Genomic DNA, 17,069 nt, shown 5'->3' on the forward strand with positions numbered 1-17,069 from the left:
AGTTTTAATGGGGGAATGGTTCGGAGGATCGAAAAATTCATTGGCAGTTATGGGACAAGATGTGTAAACCTAAAGCTGAAGGTGAGTTGGGGTTCCATGATCTTTATGCTTTCAATATGGTGGTGTTAGCTAAGCAAGGGTGGAGGGTGTTCCACCATCCCTCGTCTTTGGTAGCGCAAGTTTTCAAGGCACAGTATTTCCCGAATTCCTCATTTTGGGAAGCAGAAGCCCCCGCATCCTCTTTGTATTATTGGCAAAGTATTATTAAGGTGAAAGAGGTACTAGTTTGTGGGTCTAGGTGGGTGGTGGGAAATGGTTGGACAATAAGGGTTTGGTTGGATAAGTGGTTGCCTCGGACTAGTACTTTTAAGGTAATCTTGGCACTTCCCCCAGAACGGATTCAAATGAAGGTTGAGAAGTTAATTGATACTTCTACAAGGGTGTGGCGTACCGATTTGTTATCAGAATTTTTTAGCTCGGATGAAGTATCTCTTATTTTATCTCTTCCTATTAGTTTCCGTGCTCTAGAGGATAGGTTGGTGTGGCACTATGATAGCATGATCTTTTCTTTGTTAAGAGTGGGTATTGGGTAGCTCGGCAACGGCTACAATCCTCTTATAGTAGTTCATCCTCCTCTACCAATGTAAGTGCATATGTGAAACTGTGGAAGCATATTTGGAAGGCTAACATTCCTCCCAAAGTTAAGAATTTCACTTGAAGGGTGTGCCATGATATTCTTCCAACCAAAGTGAATCTCCGTAAGAAAGGCGTGGGAGCGAAGTTGGCGTGTGGGGTGTGTCATGGGGAGGAGGAAACTGCAGAACATGTGTTGCTTACATGTTCGTTTGCTAGAGCGGTGTGGTTTATTTCTCTGTTTGGTCTCCGGTTATCTAGGAGTATCTGAATACCACTTAAGGATTAGTTTTTTACGGTGCTAGAAAATAAAGAAGTGGTTTTTGAGTTGTCTTGTTTGATTATGTGGGGCATCTAGCAAGAAAAGAACTCACGGGTGTGGAGGGGTTCCCAAGTATTACCTATGGTTGTGTAGCAGAAGGTTTCTTCTTGGTTATTAGTGTTTTAGTCGCACGCATTGTGAACCTGCTAGGACAAGGGGAGTACCCACTCCACGGTGGTCTCTTCCTAGCCAATGGTGGGTTAAGATTAATATGGATGGGGCGATGAATGGCCATACTAATATGAGGGGTGTTAAAGTGGTGATACAGGATTGGAGGGGTGGGTTCTTGGTGGTCGGGGAGCAGCAGTTTCCAGGCGTCACTTAGGTGCCACTCCTTGAGCTATTTGATGTGCAGTATGGTTTGCAGGTAGCACAACAACAAGGTTTTCAATAAGTCGTGGTTGAAAGTGATTCTCTGAAAGCTATTGCAGTTCCTAATGGGACCTATATAGATTCATCGGCTATAGGTATTGTCGCAGAGGATGTGTTGCAGCTGGCTTCCACCTTTTCTATGGCGAGATTTATTCATGTCTCTCATTTATGTAATCGGGTTGCCCACCATCTTGCTAAGTTTGCTTTGTCTAGTAGCAATAATCTCATTTGGATTAAAGAGCCTCCTACTTTCATTCAGGAGCTCCTTCTACAAGACATATGTAACTCTGCATGAGTTTATTTAATCAATACAACGTTTCTTTTCAAAAAATAAAACAACAACAACAAAATAATAATAATAATAATAATAATAATAATAATAATAATAATAATAATAAATAGTAATAATAACAGTAACAACTAGGGCTGGAAAAAAATACCAAAAATCCCAAACCATATCGAAACCATACTGAAAACGAACCGATCCTGAATTGTTTGGTATATGATTTGGTCTCACACTTTGAATAATTCGGTATTCCCGAACCGAACTTTGCTAACTAGTATTACATATATATATATATATGTGTGTGTGTGTGTTGGAATGTGTAATGACTATTATTATAGTATTACAATCACTAAAGTGTGGTGTGGTGCTGACAAAGGTAGGATGGATGGGTCACAGGTGCTTTTCTAGATAGAACTCTCTCTCTTTCTCTATCTTATTTTCTCTCATCAGTCATCTATTTCGTATTGTCTCTCTTTCTACAACCCATAAACCACCTAACCCTTTATCTATCACTTATTTTCCATTTCTTATCTCTCATATTATCTTTTTCTCTGTAACCCATAAACCACCCCTACTCACTTCAAAACCGAAACCACCCTTCCTTCCACTCAATCCAAAATCGAGCCGACACATCCCTACTCACTCTCTCTTATTTCATTTTGCCTTTCTCATCTGCCTTCACTTAGTCTCAGACTCTCTCTCTTTCTTGGATTCGAAGCTCAACAGCCACCCATTGTCTAACAATCTCACTCTGACGAACTGTTTCCACTCCGGCCACCACCACACCTCACGGCTTCATCCCCACCTCCGGTTCTCTCCAGTGATTCTCTTCGTGTTTGAGATTTCGAATTAAGGTTAGGGTTTCAAATTGGGGCTTAGGGTTTCGAATTAGGGATCAGGTCATGAAGATGACGCAGGTGTCTCTCTTCACTTTATCTCTCTCTACCATAAATCTTCACTGATTCACTATCATTATGTCTCTAATTTCAATTTGGATTTTTAATGCACGTTTGGATGATTTCAATTTCAATCTAGATGATTTGGATTCTAATGCAGGTTTGGTTTCGGGAAATTCCAAAATACCAAAATTTCGGTTAGGGTCAATCATGAGATTTTCTTCCCGAAAATTTTCGGTTCGGGATTTGCTATGCCACTTTTGGTTCGATATCCCATATCGAACCAGCCCTAGTAACAACAGTAGTAGTAGGAGTAGTAGTAATAGTAGTAGTAGTAATAATAATAATAATAATAATAATCTCTACTAATTAATAAAACACTCATTGTCAACCAAAACCCTATGAAATTAACAGTTTAACCCTCTAATTAAAACAGAACATGAATAAGAAATATAAGGCAGAAATATAATTTCACACAATCAAATTTTGCTGTTTTTTTTTCAAAACCTCACCTACATGTAATCCTAACATATCTTTAATTATAAAAAAAAAATTTTAAAAAATAAAAAAACTTCCCACTCCCATATTCTCTATCACTCTCTTCCTTTCTCTTTCTATTTCAAAAACAAAAATAAAAAAATTGCTCACACACTTTGTGTGTGTTCATATGCTAATAATAATAATAATGACAACAACAACAACAACTCTTCTTTCTCTCCTATGCACTGTCTCTGCTCAACCCAAATTTGTTGCTCCTCATTACAACCTTCTGCCACTCTCCCTTACAACTATCCACACGGACGCGCCTCATTAGAACAAAAGCCATCATTCCAGGTTTGTTGAAATTCATCAACTAACGTTTGATTAATTGTGTGGTTTTTTTTTGTTAATGGATTGTAATATTTTGTCACAGCCCGTCCCGTGATTCTTTTTATCGAGGTTGTGAAATGACGAAATTATCCTTGACGGGTGCTAAGGTAGGTGTGCGACATATTATTGAACAATGCATTTTCCCTAAGTTTTGACAGGTGCTAAGGTAGCTGTGTGACATATTATTGAACAATGCATTTTCCCTAAGTTTTGGAAAGTTTGAATTTTGATTAAAGGTTGTATGTGTTTTGTGTGGTTAGGGAAATAAGTTGGACTTGTTTTGGGATGGACCGCACACGCACACGCGGGATACCCTTACCCCGTGCTCTCTCTCTCTCCTCCTTCTCTGTCACTCTCACTCTCTCCCTCTCGAAACTGTACGGACCGACCCAAAAACCCTTGAAACTTCATGGATCGAAGTGGAGATTAGCACCATTGTGTTCGTGAGTGCCCTACGAACTCAAAGGTACCATTTTCAGGTAAGAAACCCTTCGTTTTCATGTTGAAAACTCAAGGTCCGAATTGAGTACTATTCATGAACTTTGTAATGGTTGGTTTTTAGGACAATCCAAGCTCATAGTGAGCTCTAGGAAGTTCCCACGAAGCTCGGGGACGTTCGTTTGAAAGTTTTGGACGTCGGGACACCCTAGTTCGAAGGTGGCCGGTTTTGGTGAAGTTTCCTGACGTGATTTTCGAAGGTTTTGAGGCTCCAAAGAGGTATAGCCTTCTTCCCCTCGTGATTTAGGACATTTTGGTGAAAATTTCATGGAAAATGGTTGAGAAATGACAGAGAACAAGGAGATTGAAAAATCTCCAGTTTCCGGCGACCGGAAAAAACAGTCCGGCGACTAGAGGAAGAAGATGACGCGCGTGGGGTGAGTGGGTCCGTGCCCCTCCCGGCGGGTGGGGGCGCGTGCAGCCTTGAATTTTTTTTCTAAAAATATGTCTGTGGAGCCAAAAATATTCACAAGGCGACACGTGGATTTTTGGATAAAAGAAGACAAAAATATCCTTGAGGCATACCGGGATTCCTACGCACGAGCAGCGGGCAATCATCCGTTAACCAAGTCAAAAATGCCCAAAGAAGGTAACAAATAAAAGTTATTTCATCCATATACTCCACAAGGTAACCATTCCAAACATTCCATTTAAATTAGATTAATTGGTGAGTTAATGGATTTATTTCCTAATTAATCCATTAAATCACCAATTAAATGACCCATTATGCCAATTAATCCCCCATTACATAACCCATTACCCAAAAAATCCCAAATGGCCGGCCACCCTAGTTGATCTCATCATATTCACCTATTTTATCACATTAGTTAGCTAGTTAATTTAGCAATAATTTTATTTGCTAAATTAATTAGTCAATTATTCCCATAACTCCTAAATTTAACCTAAATCAAGAACCCTATCCCTATAAATAGGCTCTCATTCTCACCAAAAACCTAATTCCAACACTTTGGCAAAAATCCCAAAATTCTCTAAACACTCTTTCTCTCTAAATTCTAACTTTGGCATCAGAGGTTCTTCGGCCAAAGCCCCGCCATTCATCGTGGGCGCGTGAGGCTCTTGGCTTTAACCTAAGGTGTTAATTGTTTTGTAGGTGCAAAATTGTCCAAGAATAAGGAGGAAGAAATTTGCATCCACAAATTGGTGCTTTCATTGAGAGTTGAAATCCATACTCGTAGAAGACTCTCGCACAAAAAGGTTTTTTCTTTATTTTCTAGTCCATTTGAATATTTTTCATACGTTCTTATTATTAGAATTTTTTACTTGCAAAGGTTCTTTGATAAAACGTATAAGCAAAATATAATGGCTAGAAATTTAGAAAATTCCACAAGTGAAATTTCTAATGTTCAAGAAATGGGATTGCGGAGATCCGTGAGGCTAAATGCGACAATAAGTGGAGCAGCACCACCACCACGAGTTTCCACCATGGGAACCACCACGGTGGCTACCTCGGTAGCCACCTATGGCGAGGTCCATGGTGCCTTCACCACGGCTCGAGCCGTGCCATCCAAGGCTCACGACACCAAGGCCACGGCCCAAGTCGTGCCATCCAAGTTTGCACGGGCCCAGGCCCAAGCCTCGCATTCGCTTGCATCACATTCTAAGCAGCCTGCTCCCGCCAGGTTGCCTGCTTCCGCCAAGCAACCTGCTTTCCCAGCCCAGCCTGCTCCTGCCAAGCAGCTTGCTCTCGTGACCCAGCCTGCTCCCGACGAGCAGCCCACTCCCGTGGCCCAGCCTGCTCCCGCCAAGCAACCTGCTCTCGCGGCCTAGCCTGCTCCTGCCAAGCAGCCTGCTCTCGTGACCCAGCCTGCTCCCGACGAGCAGCCCACTCCCGTGGTCCAGCCTGCTTCCGTCAAGCAGCCCACTCCCGTGGCCCAACCTGCTCATCCCAAACAGCCTGCTCTCGTGACCCAGCCTGCTCCCGACAAGCAGCCCACTCCCATGGTCCAGCCAGCTCCAGTTGAGCAGCCTACTCCCGTGACCCAGCCAGCTCCAGTCGAGCAGCCCACTCTCACGGCCCAGCCTGCTCTCGTGGCTTTCCAAGCAGCCCAAGTCGGCCCAAGACTATCTCAACCATCCGAACCTACCATCGAGCCAGGGGCATTCTCACCACATTTTTTCACGGATTTGACATTTCCCAACTCAAATCTTGCGCCCGGAGTCTACCACCATTCCCTTGCCCAATGAGGTGCATTCATTCCAAGCTCTTCTAATCCAAATGGCGAACAACACTTGTCTCGACAAGTCATAGAGTTGACGAGCGCCCTTGCACAACAGACAACCTTGGTGAATCAACTTTTGCAACGCATCGGGATCCAACGTGCCCCGGATGAGGTATCCTGAAGTAGGACAAGGGCAGACAGACCTTTCCAGCAGCGTCCCGGCAAGCAACCACTTGACCAGCCACGAGCCGAACGTTTGGGCAATGTACATTCCCGTCTTAGCGCGCGGATGAGCATGCACTCTCGACTAGAGCCACGGATGAGCATACATTCACGGTTGGGGTCATACTCCGATAGTCAACATGAGCAACCTTCCGGGCAAAGTGTCCATTAACAGCTAAGCCCACAATGAGCATCTTCCACCTCACATCAGAGTAGGCAGCATGACGGACGGAGAGAAGCAGTCACTCAATCCTGCTCAAGTTCAACCAGCAGCCTGCGAAGAACTCGCTCGCCTGCTAGGAACACACCACATGCACTGCATCCGCGACATAGACGAGCCAAACACATGGAAGAGCAGCCTAGACCAGCAAGTCATGGCTGGGGGCAGTCGAGAGCTCCGCTACCCCAACAAAGGCAAATTCAGGAAGAAGTAGAGAGACTATTGACCAAGCGATTGCATGATTTCCAACGCAACGAGGTCACTGACGAGGCACTACGACGGAACATGACCAATATAAGCAGGCAACCCTTCACGGACGAGATCGAGCAGGTAGAGCCTCCACGCGAGTTCAGCATGCCACATTTCACATCTTTCAAAGGGGATGAAGACCCGGAGAGACACTTAAAGCGCTACCGAACCGCAATGATCCTTTATCGAAACAACGATGATCTCATGTGCAAGATATTCGCCAGCACTCTACAAGGCGAGGCACAAGATTGGTTCTACACCCTGCCGCCACAATCCATCTGGAATTTCTACGAACTTTCTTTGGTTTTCACCAAAGAATATTCATCTTATCGTTCGATCAAAAAGAAGTCTGACCATTTGTTCAACGTCAAGAAGAACCCAAAGGAGTCGCTTCGCGACTATGTAAGGAGGTTCAAAGTAGAGAAGGCAAAAATAGTCGGATGCAACGACTCGATAGCTAGAGCAGCCTTCCAAAAAGGACTTCCAGCAGACCACCCGCTATTCGGAAAATTGATCATGAAAGAAGATCTAACTCTGGCAGACTCTTTTACTTTGGCAGAGAAGCATGCATTTTGGGATGAGGCTCGCCAATGCACATTCAAGGACTTGAAGAAGTACCCAACATCACCTCCCTAGAAGCAGTGGATAACTTATTCGCACGTTTGACGGTATCTAAAGTAACAATAAGCTCTACCATCATGCGAGAAGAGCTGGGGGCCCGACCACCTGTATTCTACAGTTCAAAAGCTCTCCTCGATGCTATTAAAAATTCAAAAGTTAACTTTGGCGATAATTGTTGTAACCCAAAAGCTTAAGTTTTACCTTCAAACGCAAGCAGTCATCATCATGATGCAGTATTCCGCTGAATCCAAACCGGCGACGATAAAGGCATAGACCCCGGCGGATGTAAAGTTTTCTGACGAACGCAACACTGGAAGGACACACTCAGAAGCAAGTTTTTTCCTCGTCACCCTAAAAGATTCTGCATAGGAGCAACATGTACCGGCTATTGAGTACCACTTCTTGCTGCGCACCACACGGCCCTAGCCGACTCTTGCTCAATGATTCAACTCTAGAGTGGCCCAATACCAGTAGTTGAGCATCTCCTGCTGCGTATGACATGGCCCCATCTCCACAGCTCCCTACTGCGCCTTTACGCCGAGCCTAGGTGACGCAACAGAGCGGCCCAACGATGCCTCAGAAGTAGCCGGACACATTTTAGCCGCGCCTACTCCACCCGATGGAGACTTCTGGCATTTGCATGTCGACGGCACAGAAAAGCCATCATCACTGCCTGCAGAGAAGGATCCAAAAAGACGAATCTCATCTGGGAAGGTCTGTACAAGATCAGCAGAGTAGGCGGCAAGAGTAATTACACCATCGCCACCATGAAACGGTAAAAAGATCGAAAAACAGTGGATGGCCTACAATCTGAAGAAGTACCATGTGTGACCTCCCGCTACATCAAAACTTAAGAAGCTCGACGGGCACCACCTCACAAGCTGAGGACTATCCAGTTGTTATGCAATTCCTACCTTACAGCTAAAGTTCTCGTTCGTTTCACTCGTTTTTCAATGAGGAATTTAGAAGTAATCACAACTTGGCTTGGCTGCATGCTTACAACAACTAATCACTCATGCACTTCAAAAGAAGACTGCGCCCTTCTTAGGGACTCATCACAGGAATTGCGCCCCCCGAGGGACTAACCATGCTCTCCAGTGCGAGAGGGTAAACCAATTCCCCGACACCCATATGGGTTAGCTCTCCAAGATGGAAGGATAAACTTTACACTCCGAATATCCAGACGTGGATGAGCCTGACTGCCCTAGTATAACTAGATGCACGATGGCTTACGCCGGGATTCCTAGAAGTAGCCACAATGGTCTTTTTCAAGGCTTAGCTAACTGAAGGATTTTGGGTCTCTTGGCCTAATCTGTGGGAAACCGGGCCCTAGATATGGAGGGGGCACATTATGCAGTACGCCTTATAAACGGCTGCCCTGGAACCCTAAAGCTGCTACCGAGTGCACTAAGGTAGCCTACGGATTCCGGAAGACTGCCTACAGCTTGCCTTTCGAGCAGTAAAGCCGCACTAGACTTATACAGCCGCACATTCTTGTGAAAGGTTAAACAAGCTAGCACGCATATACGAAGTTTTATCCACTGCCGACATGCTACGTAGTCGATAAGCTTCACTTCTGCCAAGCGCGGAACAACCTACACCAAGTCCTAAAGTGTTGTGGTACTTGCTACACAATCTATGGAATTGGAGAAAGTCAAGTTAACAGCCTAGTGGTTACGCGGACTTATCTGCTTCTGTAAGTAAGGCATCCGGCTGCCAACCCTATGGCTAACAACTTTGCAAAGTTCTACACCAACACCTACGGCTGCATAGGCTACGCGGGCTTGTCTGCTTATAAAAAAGTAGCATGCCTGCTACTGGTCTATCAAGAATAAAGGTTAGGGCATGAACAAAAGAAGCGAAGATGAAGAAAAGTGAAGGAAAACATGTTTATAAACAATTAGCAAAGGCCGAAGGAGTTCAAGCAAAACAAGAGCTACAAGGAAAAACAAATAAAATCCTAAAGGCTACCTAGAAGACTATAGCAGCTTGGACATCCCACAACTACTCGGTCGCCACACCTTCAGTAGCCGCGATACTCTTAGCAGCGGTATCATCCGGCGTTTCACCCCTGGTTGCCCCAGCTTGGGTACTAACTTCTCCAACTACTTCACCAATGGAAGCCTCAAAAGTAAAATCAAGCAAGTCTTCCGGAGAAATAGAGAAGGTCTCGAAACCCGAGCCCAGCCTTTTCACCTTTCAACTGCTCATCCTCATCGAGCAGACCAACATGGATGCTCTACAGCTCATCCACTTTCTTCTTCAGACTTTCGTTGATCTTCAGTACACCTTGAAGTTCCAACACTTGGGGTTCAAGCCTATCGATGATTCTCTTGAAGTAGATCACTTGGTTATAAGCAGCAATCAACTCTTCATCCTTTGCAGCAGAACGAAGCTAAAAAATGACATGCTTAAGATCTTGAATCTAAGGTATGTGACATCCGATCTCCTTCTCTGCACTTTCATGCTTAACTTGGATCGCGTCAAACCTAGTCTTCAAGTCAACGATCTCTTGGCGAGCGGTCTCAAGCTGCAAAAAAGTGGGGGCAGAAATATTAGACCCTTTTAAAGCAACAAGCTCAGAATCTGCCATAGTATTTGCCATCTCCTTAGCAGCCTTGCTATATCTGCATCATAGCAAGCAGAGCAGTTCCTCTATATTGGGTCGTATGCTTTGCAAATGAGCTTAGGCAAATAACCTTTCTGACGCCATCAACAAACTTGGCACAAACGTCCATGTTTTCAAGAGATCTGGTTTCAAAAGCACATAGATCTCAGCAGCTTCCCCAGAAGCAGGCTTAGTGGATTTCTCACATCTGCCTACGCGAGCAGTCTCCTCATTCCCAGCAGACGAATTAGTCTCAGCAGCATAAGGAATGGGCCTTGGCACCACTTTAGCAGCAGAGTCCACCTTATAATAGCAAGCCTCTCTAAAGGTGAATCAGACTTAGCTCCCAACAGACGTCTTGGTACAAAATTCGGCACTAGGGGCATGATAGGACCTTTATGCCGAACAATCCTATCAGCAATCATACTAGCCATTCTTGACATGACAGGCGCCACATGCTCAGATCTAGCAGCCTCATTTTTTGTCCCCTTGGAAAAAGTTAAGTCAATCACAAACCTGAAGGCAGTCGGCGAACCTGCGCGAGCAGCGAAATAAGTCTTTGGTTTTTTCTCAGCCGGCATCTCTTGAGCAGGCAGGGAAGATCCATTTTCCCACCTTCACTTGCAACAGGATCCACAACAGTGATTGGACGAGCCAATGCATCCGCCTTGATCCTATTCACCTCATCTTTTGGGAGCAACCCACGTTTCTCCTGATGAAGAGAGTTAAAGTAGCCAACATCATTCGTGGTACCTAGCAGGGGAGTTTCAACCCAACATTCCACAAGCTCATGAGGCCCGCAACCTCTTCATTTCTCTCAATTACCGGCCTAGCTCGCGTCGTGTCTAAAAGCCTAAAAGGACATGAGCCATGTGACTCGCCTAGTACTGCGCCCCATCGTCACAATCCGCGGCCCCAGCCTCACAAGCTGCTCTTGATTCTAGCCAAGTCGAGCAGCTTAAAGCAGTGGTCCCTGCCACAATACCTCATCGGCCCACGCCGAGCCGACTCCTGGCCCATGCTAGCCGACGTGCCACACCACCCCGACGGTTGCCCCGTGGTAACACCATCCAAGAAGAAGACAAGGAAAATTAATTTTTTCTTACCTCATTGCGGCACGAAGAAGACAAAGAGAGCAATGAAAGACGGTCCTTTGCACGGGCAAGATGTAGAAGATTGCTAGAGGAGGGGGAACAAATATCCTCTAAGCTATCTCTCTCTTGTAGGGTAGAATAAATCGCTCTCCAAAGTTGATTTAATAACCCATTAAGGTGGACTTAAATAGGCTTTGAGAGAAATTTATTTCCCTTTTCTAGAAGGACCTAATTTCCTATTAAAGAGAGAATCTACATCAAAATAGGAAGCAGTCCTACGTTTCCTAAAGCAAGATGATCTCTACACCTGCTGCCCTTTTCTGCGAGCAGCCCAACAGGTGTGGGGGCATTTGTGGAGCCAAAAATATTCACAAGGCGACACGTGGATTTTTGGATAAAAGAAGACAAAAATATCCTTGAGGCATACCGGGATTCCTACGCACGAGCAGCGGGCAATCATCCGTTAACCAAGTCAAAAATGCCTAAAGAAGGTAACAAATAAAAGTTATTTCATCCATATACTCCACAAGGTAACCATTCCAAACATTCCATTTAAATTAGATTAATTGGTGAGTTAATGGATTTATTTCCTAATTAATCCATTAAATCACCAATTAAATGACCCATTATGCCAATTAATCCCCCATTACATAACCCATTACCCAAAAAATCCCAAATGGCCGGCCACCCTAGTTGATCTCATCATATTCACCTATTTTATCACATTAGTTAGCTAGTTAATTTAGCAATAATTTTATTTGCTAAATTAATTAGTCAATTATTCCCATAACTCCTAAATTTAACCTAAATCAAGAACCCTATCCCTATAAATAGGCTCTCATTCTCACCAAAAACCTAATTCCAACACTTTGGCAAAAATCCCAAAATTCAACACTCTTTCTCTCTAAATTCTAACTTTGGCATCGGAGGTTCTTCGGCCAAAGCCCCCCCCATTCATCGTGGGCGCGTGAGGCTCTTGGCCTTAACCTAAGGTGTTAATTGTTTTGTAGGTGCAAAATTGTCCAAGAACAAGGAGGAAGAAATTTGCATCCACAATGCCAACGTCCGTGACGTCGAGTAGGTCACTGTGGTATATTCATATACCCAAATTGAGCACCGTATGAGAAGTTATTACGAATTGTCGGTTATGTGCTTTAATTAATGTTTTTATAGTTGTTTCGCATATAGGTGATACCTATCCCGAGGACAAGCGCATCCAGGGACGTCACGGGGGTTACGACCCTTCGACTTACCAGTGAGTGGGTAGTATTTTTTGTATTTACCTATATACTATCGATTTTCCCAGAAATTGAATTTAAATGAAAGTATGTTTTAAAATGCCATGCATACATATACATGAAATATATGAATTGATAATTGATGCATATATATATGTGAATTGGTGCTGTGGACGCATAGGTGAGTATCAGGTGAGTTTTATGTTATTCATGTGAATCATTGATGATGTGAATTGTGTTGAGAGCTCATAACCTGCACCCCTGGTGTTAGTGCTTATATTATTCACCCGCACCGCACGCTCACCTTGGATCCAAGTAGGTACATGTCGTACAGACCATGAGAAGGTTCCGACATGCTAGTCGTACAGATCACTAGAGGTGGTTCCGACTGGTAGGCGACCTTAGATTATGTGCACATGTGATTGATAAGAGAAGCACTAGAGCGTATTATTACATCATTCTTGTCGTATAGACTACTTCAGGTAGTTCCGACTTATGTGCAGAGTAGTGCCGTACAGGTCACTGTGGTGACTCCGGTTGGTTTGGATATTGAGCTATGGAATTAACCGTACAGGACCAACTGTAGGGTCTCCGGTTGATTCATTATGTCATCTGTTATATTGATGCATTCTTAATCTGTTATTGACATTTATGGCATGGCATATTTTCTGGGTTTTGATAAAGAATTGTGATTTGAGATATACGAAGATTATATGCATATTATGTTATTTTCTGGGAAAATATACAGGTTTTACAGCAAGGGGTTAGAAATATTTTAAATGAAATGTTTTTGAAAAACTTTGGTTTTACTGACCCACTCAATTTTGTTTTGCGCCCCTCCAGGTTCTAGTTAGCAGCGTTGGTGGCCCGCGAGGATTCCCACGGCGTACTGACAGACTACATAAATGTAGGACTCACCTGCGGGTGTTGTAATTTAGTTATGGTCCTACTTGACTGCACCTAGTACTTATGCTTTGAATTTGTGTGTTTCACACTTAAACTTACTCTAGCACGTTACTTGGTTATTATTGCTAGTATTTGGTTTTTGTTTATTCGTATTTCTCTTATCTATTGCTTCCGCCTCGCACTTTTGGTTACGTCACGCCCACGTGACGGCCAGCACGCCTTGATTCTAGGATCGGGGTGTGTCATATTTTCTAAATAATAATAATAATAATAATAATAATTTATTATTAATAATAATGGGTTGTAATCATTCTTCAATTGATTTGGATTTTGTTATGGGTGCATCTAAGGTCGTCACATTTAACATTAATGGGTTGTAATATTTTCCAAAAACAATTTAACAGTTCAGTAACATAATAATTTTTTTCTATATTTCTTGGGTGCATCTAAAGTCGTCACTTTTAACATTGTAACCCCTTATTTAAAAAAAAAATCTATCTACCGCACCACAACAAGGGAAAAAAAATTCGAGTGTGCCGAGCGCTGAATTGCACCGAACTCAAGGTGTTATTTTTATGGCCTGCTACTATCCACACACTCCTAAACTCTAAACCATCAATATTATTTATTTTATGTGTTTTTTTTTTGTTAAAATTTTCTTTTTTTCCTTACTATAACACCAAACTATAATCTTCATGTTCTACAAAATGTATTTTCGATGAATTTTTTTTTATAATCCATGTGAAAATACTTGAAAACAAGGATACAAATCTAATTCTACTGATATTTGAATCTAAATAAAGTAACATAGGAAGGAAAAAAAATGCAATGGGAAAAGAAAAAAGCAGAAAATAAATAGCTAAAATGAAAATGATACAATCAGAACTTTGATACCGATTGTCTATGAAAGGTGTCACTAGCAAGGTAGCAACCTCACTCTGTAAAAGTCACTAGTGGGGTAGCGAGGGGATCTAAATCAATCCCTGGCTTCATACTGACCCCCCTTTTCAATTTTTTTCTTTTTTTTTTGTTATTTTTTTTATCTTTCTTACCATAACAACAAACTATCATATTCATGTTCTTCAAAATTTATTTTTTCCATGAAAAATCTATTATAATTCATATTTAAACACTTGAAAACCTAAATGTAAAGATATTTGAATTTACTAGTTGTTACTTAAACAAAGTAACGTATGAAGACAAAACGCGAAGGAAAAAAACAAAAAAGAAGAAAATAAATAAATAACTTAGAATAGGAAAAGATCAGTACCACGCTATTGATCCTAGCCCAGTTGTCCAGGGTGACACTCAAGTGATGGTGGCCATCAACTACCTGCTTGTCATTTCCATCTCACGTGAATTCTCAAAATCTCACAGTGAGGCGGAGGTGAAAGCAAATAGACATTATAATGACATTTGTGTTGATTATTAACACATGGCCCTTTTTCAGTGGCCCATTATAAAACGTAACAGAAGCTTATATCCAACTATTGACCCAAAACAAATGAAAACCTAAGCGCACATCCATGACAGTATTGGAGGAAAAACTCACGCTCAACATCACATTTAACACGTGCTGTTGAGTAGCAACAAACCTAGACCGAGATTAGCCACCATTTAAGGCCTCGTTTTGGCAGCTTGGATTATACTGACTATTTCAATCGGATAGGATAATCTGTCATTGGATAGTACTGACTAAATTAATCGGGCTTTTAATACAATATCGGATTAATGACCGTATTATTTATAGTGTGTTTGGTGCGATATCGGATACGAAATATTATGACATCAAATGGTTAACAAAAACCACCCTCTTGTTGTAAAATCGACAGTGTGTGCAGTGGAATAAATAAAATAAGACACAAAATTTACGAGGTTCCTCTACAATCAGTGTGACTAAAGTACGTTCTCGGGACAGCAATGGTGATTTCATTATAATTTGGAATAATAGGAATACAAAGATAACTCTCCATATTATCTCTCTATTCTTCCTCTCTTCTCAGCCATGTTGCTTCTATTCTCATTCGTATCTCAGCTCCTTATTCACCTCTCTTTCATTTTATAAGCAAAGAGAACACTATTCACTTTACAAATTTTCCACAAATGAATAGTGAAAATATTGTGCATAAATATTAACAAACCATTCATGTGGGCCATCCATATATTATTCACAACACTCCCCCTTGGATGGCCACAAGTCTTCGATTGACTCGTTAAAATCTTGATCTGTTTTGGATGCTCCCCCTGATAAATATCTCCCCTTGATTTCAAATCATTTAAGCTGATCGTTGATCATTCTGTTTCAGTCTCTTAGCAAGAAGAGTTGCTGAAAAATGTGCTTTACTTGTTGTGAACTTTCCACATGCTTGTTCTTGAACTGAGCTGGAGGGTCTTCTGATTTCCTCCAAAAGTCTGAATTTACTTCATTTATCTGGAGCTAAATTTGATTCAAGGGTGGTGGACACTTGATCTTGAATCAGACTTGTGATTTCTTCAAGGACCTTAGATGCTTGATCTTGAATGAAATTAGACCATGAGGAGCTTCACGTGGCAAGTGATCTTCAGCTTTGTCGGGGATAAATCAGCACGTGTTTGTTGTGCTTGTCTCCACATGCTTCAATGTATCATTTTCGCTTGCCTTATCTATTCCCCTTGCATAAGTGGTATTTTCCCTGGTTTTCCCCCATGCATGTGTGGCATCTTCTCTTGTAGTATTTGTCCACTGATGCAGGAGTGGAATGCAACCTTTGCATTTGAATGATTCATCACTTTTTGGTGACTTATCCATGTGTGGCAGCGGAAGTTTGATTGGAGGTTTCGAAATATTGCTTTCTTTATCCTTGTCTTTGCAGGTAAGAACAAGGACAAAGGAAAAGACAGAGAGAAAGCATGATATGAGATGCTCTTACTTTTTGACCCTGATGATATGATATACTTTTGCTATGGTGTGATTTGTTTGAAGAGGTATTCTTGGAGAGGAAGAAAACTGAGTATTTCGAGATGCTATGTTGAAGATGCATTTTCGGAGATGAGGAAGAGTTAGACATTCTTGCAAGTTTGCCTTGTTATAGAGAACCGAGGTCGACATATATAGAGATTTCACAATAGCAAGTAGTGGTGTTGTGCCTTTACTTTTGTCAGCAACTGTGGTGTAATTAGAACATTAAGATTTACGCATTTTCAACTTTATCAGAGATCTTCGACAAAGTTACACGCGATACCCGAAAAAGCTGAGATTGTGTCTTAAAAATGCCAAAAAACTTTATTTAGGAAAATCTGTCTTTTGAAATTCGAAGAACGGTGTCTTTTTAATCTCTGAACAAGTGGCTCTGTTGTCTCTTATTTTATAGAGACATCAATTGTGTTCAAGAATATGCTAAAGAAATTGTTGCCTGTAGAAAATTTCTCCTTCTTGCACTTCTGAGATTTTATTTGACCTCATTTTTCCTCATCATTTCTGAAAATGGCTTGCCCATCTAACATCTGCTTAGATTTGAGTCTTAGGAGTGATACAAACGAGCATCGTCAGGATAATATATGGCGCCCGTCCTTCTTATCTTCTAATGGTCCTCTTATAGTTGGGGACTCTGTGATGAAGAATAACATAACCGCTACTGTGGTAGCTAGGAATCTTCTCACTCCAAAGGATAACATAATCCTTTCAAAACGATCTGATGAGTCGGCCGTTCAAGACTCATTGGCTATCAGTGTTCAATGTGCTGGCTCTGTATCCAATATGGGTCAACACCTACTTACTCAAACTCGCCAAGTTGAATCATTGATGGCTGAGGTGACAAGTCTTAAACAAGAGATCAGAGGGCTTAAGCACGAAAATAGAGTGTTACACGTGCTTG

The 17,069-nt window shown here is 42.2% G+C and overlaps 1 long non-coding RNA gene across 6 annotated transcripts; it reads left to right on the forward strand.

Moving 5' to 3' along the window:
* The first annotated feature begins 2,077 nt into the window (after window positions 1-2,077).
* On the forward strand, window positions 2,078-13,361 carry LOC126625734 (uncharacterized). Of its 6 annotated transcripts, XR_007624468.1 has the most exons (6): window positions 2,082-3,343; window positions 3,423-3,486; window positions 3,640-3,858; window positions 3,942-4,096; window positions 12,260-12,326; window positions 13,153-13,361. It is a non-coding gene; the product is annotated as an uncharacterized LOC126625734 (long non-coding RNA). The 6 variants fall into 6 exon arrangements; XR_007624469.1 differs by having other exon boundaries at window positions 2,078-2,530; window positions 2,670-3,858; XR_007624466.1 differs by having other exon boundaries at window positions 2,080-3,343; window positions 3,423-3,858.
* The last annotated feature ends 3,708 nt before the right edge of the window (window positions 13,362-17,069 follow it).

Source organism: Malus sylvestris, chromosome 6 (genome assembly GCF_916048215.2).
Source record: "Malus sylvestris chromosome 6, drMalSylv7.2, whole genome shotgun sequence".
Taxonomy (NCBI): Eukaryota; Viridiplantae; Streptophyta; class Magnoliopsida; order Rosales; family Rosaceae; genus Malus; species Malus sylvestris.